The sequence below is a fragment of the Callorhinus ursinus genome, unplaced genomic scaffold, assembly GCF_003265705.2.
Source record: "Callorhinus ursinus isolate GAN/ISIS: 27379988/994484 unplaced genomic scaffold, GSC_fseal_2.0 scaffold8, whole genome shotgun sequence".
Classification (NCBI taxonomy): Eukaryota; Metazoa; Chordata; class Mammalia; order Carnivora; family Otariidae; genus Callorhinus; species Callorhinus ursinus.
In genome coordinates this window covers 4,977,528-4,990,297 of record NW_027397070.1, presented here as the reverse complement: position 1 = coordinate 4,990,297, position 12,770 = coordinate 4,977,528, and the positions used below count along the sequence as shown (strand labels likewise).

Sequence of the window (12,770 nt, the reverse complement as noted above, 5' to 3'; positions counted from 1 at the left end):
AATTTATTTATTTATTTATTTTTAAAGATTTTATTTATTTATTTATTTGAGAGAGAATGAGAGATAGACAGCACAAGAGGGAAGAGCGTCAGAGGGAGAAGCAGACTCCCTGCTGGGCAGGGAGCCCGATGTGGGACTCGATCCCGGGACTCCAGGATCATGACCTGAGCCGAAGGCAGTCGCTTAACCAACTGAGCCACCCAGGCGCCCTGGTGTACAATTTATACAAAAGGGGACAGAATACAATATAGAATTAATTTATTTACACTATTCACTATATACAGCAGAGGATATAATAGATTTTTGAAATATACAGATATTTGAAAATATAATTATGAAACATATAGTTTGATTGTTAATTTTATATTATCTAGACTGCAAAACTCAGCTATCATCCTTCTTGACCTTTTATCGGATTTTTTACTGGAAAGTGCCATGTATTTTCTCTTTAGTGCTCTTCTTCTCCGATTAGACTTTTTAAACACCTACCAAAGAAACTTGTGATTAATGACAGTTAGAACTTATTGGACTTGAAGGACAAATACTTGCTTCACCAGTTAAGAGAAAGAGCTAATCAAAAGGAAGAAGTGCAGGGCAAGGGAGAACAGGGAGAGAAAGGAATGCAGTATGGATTCACTTGAAGTGATGAGCTGAACTGTTAACTTTTCATTTACTGCATCACAAACTTGACTCAACCTTTGTCTGTATTAAGAATAATGGAGCAGTTCTTATAAAAAAAGTATAAAACTTCCCAAAATAAGCCTACCCCCCTTTTATTTTTATAACTACTGGTTGGTATTATTCTAGCTTCTTCACAGTAAATATTTCACAGTATCTTTCACAGAGTGGAAAAACTTTTCCACCTCCACAGTTACAAATCCTACTATAACAAACCAAACTGGCTTTCTCTTCAGAGACTATACTTCATACTTCAGCACGAAATTGAGACTGAACTTTTTATTTGCTGAGAAGATGCCACAATTTTCTTTTATATGGTGTGATCTCATTCTTTGCCTTCCCAGTGACCTCAAAGGAGTAGGTGCCTTAAATATTTCAATGCCAGATTGTTTGTGAACTAGAGATGAATCAGTCTTGAGAAGGAGGCAGAAATCCTGTTTGGTGGAAGGGTGCCAGGTAACAATTCAGAGTTCGCTGTGTTGATACTTGCTATGTGTTTCATCAAAAAAGTGCACTACTGATAGACACTCCGGCATCTAGCAATATAACGTATGTGTTCTCCCTTTAAAATTAATCTCTACAAAATAAAAGAGAAAAGGGTTAGAAAAACAGGGATGAAATTTAGCGTTGTCTGAACATTTTTGTTCATGTACAGTGTTACTAAAGGAGGGGAAAAACAGTGTGTTTCCTACATGACATGGAAAAAAATACCAATCAAAAAATTATACCTATGCTGATTTTCATAATTTGTGTGAAGATGTGATATATTACGACAGAAAACAAAAAGGGTTTACTGTACTTGAAAAATTAAAGAACCTAGGAGCTTACTTTCCTTTTGTTATTTTTGGTTCTCCAGAGAATATTCATTTGCCTCTTTCTTTAAAATATTCTGCTCTAGGGGCACCTGGGTGGCTCAGTCAGTTAAGCATCTGCCTTTGACTTGGGTCATGATCCCCAGGTCCTGGGATCAAGCCCTGCATCGGGCTCCCTGTTCAGTGGGGAGCCTGCTTCTGCCTCTCCTACTCGCCCTGCTTGTGCTCTCTCTCTCTCTCTCCCTCTCTGTCAAATAAAATCTTTAAAAATAAAATATTCTGCTCTAGATGTGCTAGTCTAGTACACCACATGGACCAAGTAGAATGACATTATGGAAAATATGAAGTAATTTAGGCATTTTTATTTTTTATTGTCCCTTTTTACTTTTAAGTTTTTATTTTAATTCAAATTAGTTACCATACAGTGTTATATTAGTTTCAGGTATACAAAAAGTGATTCAAGATTTACCTCCATCACCCTGTGCTCATCATGACAAGTGCACTCCTTAATCCTAATCACCTATTTAACCCATCCCCCTGTCCACCTCTCCTCTGAAAACCATCAGTTTATTCTCTGTAATTAAGTCTATTTCCTGATTTGTCTCTCTTATTTTTCCCCTTTGCTTGTTTCTTAAATTGCACACATAAGTGAAATCATATGGTATTTCTCTTTCACTGACTGACTTATTTCACTTAGTATTATACTCTCTAGCTCCATCCATTCATTGCAAATGGCAAGATTTCATTGTTTTTTTTATGGCTGAGTAATATTCCATTGGTGTGTTGCATTTTTATACACCTTCTTCTTTATACATTCATCTGTGGTTGGAAACTTGGCCTGCTTCCTTATCTTGGTTATGGTAAATAATGTTGCAAAAAACATTGGGTTGCCTGTCTCCCCTTGAATTAGTGCTCTTATATTCTTTTTTTAAACAGATTTTATTTATTTATTTGACAGAAAGAGAGAGAGCACAAGCAGGGGGAGCAGCAGGCAGAGGGAAAATCAGGCTCCCTGCCAAGCAATGAGCCAGATATGGGTCTCGATCCCAGGACCCTGGGATCATGAAATGAGCCAAAGGCAGACGATTAACCAACTGAGCCACCCAGGTGCCCCAGTGTTCTTGTATTCTTTGGGTAAATACCCAGTAGTGTGATTACTGGATTATTATTACTGGTAGTTCTATTTTTAATTTTTTGAGGAACCTCCATACTGTTTTCCAGAATGGCTGCACTAGTTTGCATTCTTACCAACAGTGCATGAATGCTCCTTTTTTTCAACATCCTTGCCAACACCTGTTGTTTCTTGTGTTGTTGGTTTTAGTCATTTCAGGTGACAGCTCATTGTAGTTTTGATTTGTATTTCCCTGATGATGAGTGATGTTGAGCATCTTTTCATGTATCTGTTGGCCATCCCTATGTCTTCTTTGGAGCAATGTCTATTCATGTCCTCTACCCATTTTAATTGGATTATTCATTTTGGGGGGTTATATTGTTTGGATTCTAACCCTTTATCAGATATGTCATTTACAAATATCTTCTCCCATTCCATAAGTTGCCTTTTAGTTTTGTTGATTGTTTCCCCCACTGTGCAGAAGCTTTTTATTTTGATGTCCCAATACTTTATTTTTGCTTTTGTTTCCCTTGCCTCAAAAGATATATCAGAAAGAAGTTATTATGACCAATATCAAAGAAGTTACTGCCTATGTTCTCTTCTAGAATTTTTATGGTTTCAGGTCTCACATTTAGGTCTTTAATGCATTTTGAATTTATTTTTGTGTATAGTGTAAGAAAGTCCAATTTCATTCTTTTGCATGTTGCTGTCCGTTTTTCCAACACCATTTGTTGAAGAGACTGTTTTTTTCCCTTTCTAGCTTTGTCAAAAATTAATTAACCATATAATTCTGGGTTTGTTTCTGGATTTTCTAATCTGTTCTAATGGTCTATGAATCTATTTTTGCACCATTACCATACTGCTTTGTTTACTACAGCTTTGCAACATAACTTAAAGTCCAGAATTGTGATGTTTCCAACTTTGCTTCTCTTTTTCAAGATTATTTTGGTTATTCGGGGTCTTTTGTGATTGCATACAAATTTTAGGATTGTTATGTTCTAGCTCTGTGAAAAATGCTGTTGGTATTTTGATAGAGATCACATTAGATCTTAGATTGATTTCAGCAGCATAGACATTTTAACAATATTTGTTCTTCCAATCCATGAACGTGGAATGTCTTTCCATTTCTTTGTGTCATCTTCAATTTCTTTCATCAGTGTTTTATAGATTTCAGAGTTTTCAGATCTTTCACCACTTTGCTTAGGTTTAGTTCTGGTAACTTATTTTTGGTTCAATTGTAAATGGAATTGTTTTCTTAATTTCTCTTTCTGCTTCTTCATTATTGGTGTATAAAAATGCAACAGATTTCTGTACGTTGATACTGTATCCTGTGATTTTACTGAATTGTTTACCAGTTCTAGTATTTTTTTTGGTGGTGTCTTTCAGGTTTTCTATATATATAGTATCATGTTATCTGCAAATAGTGAAAGTTTTACTTCTTCCATACCAATTTGAATGCCTTTTATTGTTGTTGTTGTTGTTGTTGTTGTCTGATTCCTGTGGCCAGGACTTCCAGTACTATGTTGAATAAAAGTGGTGAGAGTGCACATCCTTGTCTTGTTCCTGACGTTTGGGGTAAAGTTGTCAGTTTTTCACCAATAAGGATGATATTACCCAGAGGGTTTTCATATATGGCCTTTATTATCTTGAGGTATGTTCCCTCTAAACTTAATTTGTTGAGGGTTTTTATTAGGAATGAATGTACTTTGTCAAATGCTTTTTCACATATATGGCAGGATCATATGGTTTATATGCTTTCTCTTATTTATGTGATGTATCACATTGATTGCTTTGCAAATATTGAACCACCCTTACAATCCAGGAATAAATCCCACCTTCATCATGGTGAATAATTTTGTATTGTTGGCTTTAATTTGCTAATATTTTGTTGAGGATTTTTAAATCTATGTCATCGGGGATATTGGTCTGTGGTTCTTTTTTTAATGGTGTCTTTATCTGGTTTTGTTATCAGGGGAATGCTGGCTTCATGGAATGAACTTGGAAGTTTTCCTTCCTTTTCTATTTTTGAAATAAGGTGATAGAATAGGTAGAAATTCTTCTTTAAATGTTTGGTAGAATTCACCTGTGAAGCCTTTTGGTCCAAGACTTTTGTTTGTTGGGAGTTTTTTGTTTACTGATTCAATTTTATTGCTGGTAATCAGTCTGTTCAAATTTTCTATATCTTCTTGTTTCAGTTTTGGCAGTTTATATGTTTGTTTGTTTTTTTTTTGGTAGTTTATATGTTTCTAGAAATTTATCCATTTCTTCTAGGTTGCCCAATTTGTTGGCATACAGTTTTTCATAGTATTCGCTTATAATTGTCTTTATTTCTGTGGTGTTGGTGGTTATTTCTCCTCTCTCATTTGTGATTTTATTTGAGTCTTTTCTCTCTTTTTCTTGATAAGTCTGTCTAGAGGCTTATCAATTTTATTGATTTTTTTCAAAGAACCAGCTCCTTGTTTCCCTGATCTGTTCTATTGGCTCTTTTGATTGTCTGCTTGTTTTAGTTACCATATCATTTATTTCCACTCTAATCTTTATCATTTCCTTCCTTCTCCTTGTTTTAGGTTTTGTTTGTTGTTCTTTTCCTAGCTCCTATAGGTATGAGGTTAGGTTATTTGAGATTTTTCTTCCTTCTTGAGGTAGGCCTGTATGGCTATAAACTTCCCCTTTAGAATTGCCTTTGTTACATCACAAAGGTTTTGGACTCTTGTGATTTCATTTTCATTTTGTTTCCACGTACTATTTATTTATTTATTTATTTATTTATTTATTTATTTATTTATAAAGATTTTATTTTATTTATTTGACAGAGAGAGAGAGAGAAAGAGAGCACAAGCAGGGGAAGCAGAAGAGGGAGAAACAGACTCCCTGGTGAGCAGGGAGCCCGATGAGGGGCTTGATCCCAGGGCCTGAGCCAAAGGCAGTTGCTTAACCAACTGAGCCACCCAGGCACCCCTCCATGTACTTTTTAAATTTCTTTTAATTCCTGGTTGACCCATTCATTGTTTAGTAGCATGTTATTTAACTTCCATTTACTTGTGGTCTTTCCATATTTTTTTTTCCTTGTGATTCACTTCTACTTTCATAGCATGGTTAGAAAATATGCATGGTATGATTTCAATCTTCCTGAATTTGGTAAGGTTTGTTTTGTGGGCTAATATATGATCTATTCTGGAGAATGTTCCAACTGCACTTGAAAAGAATGTGTATTCTGCTGTTTTAGGATGGAATTTTCTGAATATATCCATTACATCCATCTGGTCCACTGTGTCACACAAAGCCACTGTTTCCTTGTTTATTTTCTGTTAGATGATCTGTCCACTGATGTAAGTGGGGTGTTAAAGTCCCCTACAATTATTGTATTATTGATTAGGTTCCCTTATGCTTGTTATTATTTTATGTATTTGGGTGGTCCTATATTGGGTGCATAAATATTTACAATTGTTAAAACTTCTTGTTGTATTGTCCCCTTAATGATTATATAGTGTCTTTCTTTAACTCTTGTTACACTCTTTGTTTTAAAATCTATTTTGTCTGATATGAGTATTGCTACTCTGGACTTCTTTTGACATCTATGTGCATGATAGATGTTTCTCCATTCTCTCTCTTTTTTTTTAAATGGGTTCCAAACTCAGGACCATGAGATCAAAACCTACGCTGAGATCAAGAGTTGGATGCTTAACTGACTGAGCCACCAGGTGCCCTGCCCCCATCCTCTCTCTTTCAATCTGCAGGTGACTTTAGGTCTAAAATGAGTGTCTTATAGGCAGCATACAGATGGATTTTTTGTTGTTGTTGTTGTTTGTTTTTTTATCCATTCTGTCACCCTATGTTTTTAATTGGAGCATTTAGTCTATTTATATTCAGAGTAATTATTGTTAGGTATGTATTTATTGCCATTTTATTACTTATTTTGTGGTTATTTCTAATGATTTTCTCTGACCCTTTCTTGTCTTTCACGTTTTGCTGATTATATAATTGGATTTTTTTCTCTATTTTTTCCATATTTATTAGTGTTTTTTTGATACATGGTTACATTAGGTCTATATATAACCTCTTCTGCATAAAGAAGTCTATATTAATTTGAAGGTCATTTAAGTTTGAACCCATTCTTTTGTCCTCTCCTCCCCACAATTAAAATATATGCAATTACATTTTATATCTCTTTTTTGTTAGTCCCTTGACTGATTTTTTTTACAGAAATATTAATTTTTACTGCTTTTGTGTTTCCTACCTCTATACTGTCACTTTTGGCCCTCTTTTCCACTCAAAGAGTCCCCTTTAATATTTCTTGTAGGGCTAGGTTAATGATCATGAACTCCCTTAGTTTTTGTGTGTCTGGGAAACTCTTTATTTCTTCTTCTATTCTGAATGATGGTCTTGCTGGATAGAATATTCTTGGCTACATATTTTTCCCATTCAGCACTTTGAATATATCATGCCACTCTCTTCTGGCTTGCAAAGTTTCTGTTGAAAAACTCCTGTTAAGCTTGTGGATTTTCCATCATAAGTTACTGACTTCTTTTGTCTTGCTGCTTTTAAATTTTTTTCTTTATCACTATATTTTGCCAATCTAACTACAATATGTGTGGGTGTGGGTCTGCTTTTGTTGATTTTAATGGTATTTCTCTGTGACTCCTGGATCTGAATATGTTTCCTTCTCTAGATTAGCGAAATTTTCAGGGAAGTTCTCAGCTATTATTTCTTCAAATAAATTTTCTGCCCCGAAATTTTCAGGGAGGTTCTCAGCTATTATTGCTTCAAATAAATTTTCTGCCCCCTTTTCTCTCTCTTCTTCTTCTGGGACTCCTATAATATGAATGTTACTACCTTTGATGCAGTCACTGAGTTCCCTAAGTCTATGCTCATTTTGAATAATTCTTTTTTCTCTCTTTTGTTCAGTTTGATTACTTTCCATTACTCTGTCTTTTAAGTCACTAATTCAATCCTCTGTTTCCTCCTCTGTTTCTTCCATTCGTCCTGCTGTTCATTCCATCAAGCATGTTTTGCATTTTGTTTACTGAGCTCTTTGTCTATGATATGTTATTCCTTATCTCTGTGTTAAGAGTCTCACTCATGTCTTCCACTCTTCTCAAGTCCAGTGAGTATCCTATGATGATTGATTTAAATTCTCTATCAGTCATGTTACTTATATTTGTTTTGCTTAGATCTCTCACTGTGCCCTTATCTTGTTCATTCATTTGGGATAAATTTCTCTGTCTCTTCATTTTGTCTGCCTATTTTTGTGTCTGTTTCTGTGAGTTAAGAAAGCAGCTGTGTCTTTTGTTTTTGAAAGTAGTGACTTTATGAAGAAGAGATCCTGAAGTGACCGAGTGCAGTATCCCCTGTTTACCAGAACCTGACATTTCAGGAGAGTGTCCTATGTGTACTGCTTATGCACTGCTGTTGTGTCTGAAATACATCTCCTTTCAGTGCAGTTGTCCAGTTCTATGCTGGATTCCCTGAAGTGCTGTAATAGCTGCGGGCTGTGTGCTGGGGTGGCCAGGGGTGTGAGGCTGGATGCAGCACCTCTGGATGGCTGGGCAAGGCTGGGCCCAGGGCACAATGTTGCCAGGGGATGAGGCTTGGTCCGCAGCAACAGCTGGGCACAGCACTGGCCAGCAGCTGGGGGCACATGGCTGGGTGCAGCAGATGGGTATGGCATGGGACAGCAACTATGTTCTTTGTAGCTGGACAGGGCATGCACAGCTTTAACAAAATTGCCCTTTGCCCAGGGCCAAGGCCAGCAGGCTTGGAGTGGGTGAGTCCTCAGAAGAACTCATAGGCATGGTGCACTGCTAGCAGGTTAGGTAGCAGGTGTCTATGCAGCCTTGCCTCCTGTGGGTGGCTCTGTGTTTATGTTGGCAGTGGGGGCAGGGGAGGAAAATGGTACCTGCCAGTTTGGGGGGAAGTCCACCAACATGCTCTGAAATCAGTATGAACAGATCTGTCTCCCATTTGCCCTGGCATTGTATAAACTGCCATTTTTATGTTGCCTCCCTATGCAGGCTGCTGTCTCTTTAAGGGCAGCAACCCCAGCTACCACTCTCCCTCTGAGCTCTCCCAGTGCTTACTCAGCTGACTTTTAAAATTCCAGGCTCCAAGTCCCACTTGTTTTATAAACTCACAGAATTCAGCCCCTTTGTTTTTTAAAACCAAAAGCTATGAGGATTGTTCTTCCCAGTGTGAACTCCCCAGTGAGAGGGCCTATTTCTCTGCACTCTCCACATGCAATAGCTCCCTCCTTCCTGCAGGTAGCCCCTCTCTTGGCCTTCCTGACTCCTAAACTTTCAGATACAGCTTCTTGTGTATATGTAGTTGTGGAGTTTGTTCTGTCAGATCACTCTCTGGTTTACTGACTTGGATGCGGATACCTAGTTGTAAAAGTGGGACAGGATAAGCTGAGGGTTCTCCTCCTCTGTCATCTTCTTAAGCTCCTAAGAGACCTTCTTTTTTTGTTGTCTTAAATATCCTTTTCTTCCTTTAATAATCTTTCTGAGAAAAAAGCACTTGTTCTTCCATTTAAAAGTCTCCAAGGGGCGTTAATGAGAAACATCATATCCTTCTGCTAGTTACTCAAGGGCTCCAATGGAGTAATGGGAACAATGTTTCCAAAACTGTTCTTGGACATCAGATGTCTGTTTGATTTGACAGATTCAATGGCTAGTACTCTTTCTTCAGGCCATTTTCTGGAATCCCCTCCCTTTCTTACTCCCTCCTCTCTTCTCATACACATAAGCTCCCTATGGAATCACAGTACTTTTAAACATTTTTAGAATGTTCATTCTGTTCTGTTACTAGAGTTTTTTTTTTCCTAATGTACAAACATTTCATAATTTTCCTTTTTTTAAATAAATCTTTCATTTTTTTGGAAACTACTCTGTAGTGCCTCTTAGAGGATAAATTCTAATACTTAAATGCAGTTCTTAAAAATCACTTTGACATATTATTATTAGGTTTATTAATATGACTTAACTTTCTTCTCATTAGTAAGAATTCAAGTTTCCTGTCTCTTCATTTAAATTGTTAATGTGTTTTTAACCCATTTGTTTCTGTAGTCAATTCATCTATTGTACAACCCTCAAATCGAGAAGTTTAATAAAAGGTACAACAGAAACTCAAGGAAATTCATCTGTGAAGCTAATCCTAAAGCTTCTTTGAAAATATACAAGAAATAGAATAACAAAACATTTTTGGAAAAGAAGAATGAGGTAAGAAGAACGCCACTATCTGATTTTAGGACTCAAAATAATGCCACAGTAATTAAGACACTTGTCAAAGAATAGACACACAGATCTATGGAACAAAAAGAGTTAAGAAATAGAACAAACAAATATGGTCAGTTGATTTCTGACAAAGGTGCAAAAGCAATTCAATGGAGAATGGAGAATTTTGTCAATAAATGGTATTGGAAAACTGAACAACCATATGCAAAAAAATGAACCTCAGTCTAACACTCTCTCCGTTTACAAAGAGCAGTTCAAATGGGATTGTAAATCTAAAAATAAAATGAATATTATGAACCTTTTAGAAGACAACATAGGAGAAAATCATCATAACCTGTGACTAGGTAAAAAGCTCTTAGACATGACACACAAAAACATTCCCTAAAAGAAAAAAAATTGATAAATTGGAATTCATCAAAATTAAAAACTTTTGTTTCTTTTAAGGCACTATCATGAAAACTAAAAGACAAACTACTGACCAGGATAATATATTTGCAAAGCACATATCTGACCAAAAATATATCTACAATATATTATATACAGACTATATTAAGAACTCTCTACAATGTAATAAAACAAATAAAACTCTCTACAACATAAAAAACAACCCAGTTTTAAAATGGTCAAAGACTTGAACAAACATATCACTAAAGAGGATGAACGTATGGAAAATAAACACATGAAAAGATCTTCAACATCGGAACATTCACTCAAAATTATTGTGAAAATGCAAATTAAATCTACATATTGATAATAATAGCTAAAATTAAAAATATTGACAGTATCAAATGTTGATGATGATAAGGAGAATGGGGAGGATTGGAACTCTCATAAATTGCTCCTGGAAATGCAAAATGGTGTGGGTTCTTTGAGAAATAGTTCACCAGTTTCTCATAAAGTTCTACATATATCATATGACCCAGCAATCTTACACTTAAGTATTTACTCCAGATTAATGAAATCATGTTCACACAAAAAGTCCATTTACTGTATGTTAACTTAATAATAAATTTTTAAATGAATCTGTGTAAAAATAAGAATAAATATATGTTTATTTTTTTCTTTTATCAATACAAAGAGGAGGGGAAGAGAAAGAGGTTACCTCAATAAAGCTCCTTAAAAATATATTTTGAGGATAACAACTTTTTCTACTTTTTCCTGGAGTTAAAATGAAGAGTAACTGTGGTTAAATTTCAGCAAAAAATATTTTCAACACTTTTTGAGAAAGAACTGGAGTTAATGAGGACATGGTTGAAAGTTCTTTCTACATATCTAAAATATATGATTTATTTTCATTAGCCTCAGCATATTCAGTTGGTCAAGAACTATGAAAATATTCATTATTTCACATGGTTAGCAAGAAACAACACTAGGGTTGAGATAAAGGACAAATCAGGCAACAACAGTGGTTCTTCAAAAAAAAAATAGTGCTTTCCTCATGTGAATTTTATTTATATTTTTTTTGGAAATGTATAGTTTGGTAAAACTTTGACCTTTTTTATAAAGATAGTTAATTCATTGTTCAATACTGAAGGAAAAAGGTGCAGACATAATTATACTTAGGGTAAAGATGTCATAAAAATTTCATAAAATAGGTATTGTATTTGATGGCTATGTTATGCTAAAATCTACTTTAAAGCATGCCTGGATGACCTTTCAAACCCTGGTATTTTTTTTTAAATTTTTTTTATTATGTTATGTTAATCACCATACATTACAATCATTAGTTTTTGATGTAGTGTCCCATGATTCATTGTTTGCGTATAACACCCAGTGCTCCATTCAGTACATGCCCTCTTTAATACCCATCACCAGGCTAACCCATCCCCCCACCGCCCCCAGAACCTTCAGTTTGTTTCTCAGAGTCCATAGTCTCTCATGGTTTGTCTCCCACTCCGATTTCCCCCCTTCATTTTTCCCTTCCTGCTATCTTCATCTTTTTTTTAACATATATTTTTAAAACCACCAATGAAATATGGCCAGCACTCAAGCTGAGCAAACCTTGTCTGCAAATTCCCTTGTTCATTTTGTCAAAATTAGAGCAAAATATTAAAATTGACAGCCAAAATACTGCAAATTCATTTAACCTCCCATTTACACTGGTATATTGTATTCACTTACTGTGGAAGAGACAAGATGTCCTCATTAACAAAAAATATAATAAACTGAACAATAAACTACTCAATAAAGCAGTGTAAAGAGAAATAGATATTCATGAATGACTTCTGAAATCATCCTGGTTTTATATATGTTACCAGTTTTCAAAAACTTAGGTATTAAAAAATAGATTAAAAATATATTGAATTTGATTTTATTTATCTCTGACAATTTCTTAGCATCATTCATGAAGTAACTGATCAGCACAGTCTTATGCTTTGTTTTTCCTACAAGCTAGGAGAGCACCAACTGTTGTCTTGACCTTTATATGACCTTTAGGACCTATTATTAAGTATAATTATTTAACTCACTTAGTGTTTTATTTTATTTTATTTTTATTTCATGTGATTAGTAACAACCAATAATTTTAATGTGTTAGAGCTATTACTGTGAACACAGTTTTTTATTGCATAAAAATACAAAACTTTTCTGTGTACTTTGTTTGTAGTTATTGGATTCTGAAAAAAAGGAGTTTGGCTTTTTTTATTGATTTTGTAGTTCACCGTAACAAGAGCATTACAAGACAAAATTAATTGGCTTATAACATAGAAGAATAAGTTTTAAATTAACAATTGTGAGATATACATAATTTTTAACTTTATGGGTAACTCTGTATGACCATACCGTCCCAAAAGTCTGAAAACAAAAAACACAGGTTCCATGGGTCACACTGCTGCAACTATTTACTATGTAAAAGTTGGTACATCCTTTCATCTCCCTGTAGTAATATTTCTTGTTCATACTGTAAAGGAGAGAATGCCATCGACCTTATGAGGGTTAATA

General features: G+C 35.1%; 1 long non-coding RNA gene across 3 annotated transcripts in view; it reads right to left on the bottom strand.

Moving 5' to 3' along the window:
- Nucleotides 1-216: 216 nt before the first annotated feature.
- The window catches only part of LOC112821801 (uncharacterized), a 353,780-nt gene continuing 341,226 nt past the window's right edge, over nucleotides 217-12,770 (bottom strand). For all 3 annotated transcript variants that reach the window (XR_012378853.1, XR_012378854.1, XR_012378855.1), the window contains one exon: nucleotides 217-1,255. This is a non-coding gene — a long non-coding RNA (uncharacterized lncRNA). The remainder of the gene's footprint in view (nucleotides 1,256-12,770) is intronic.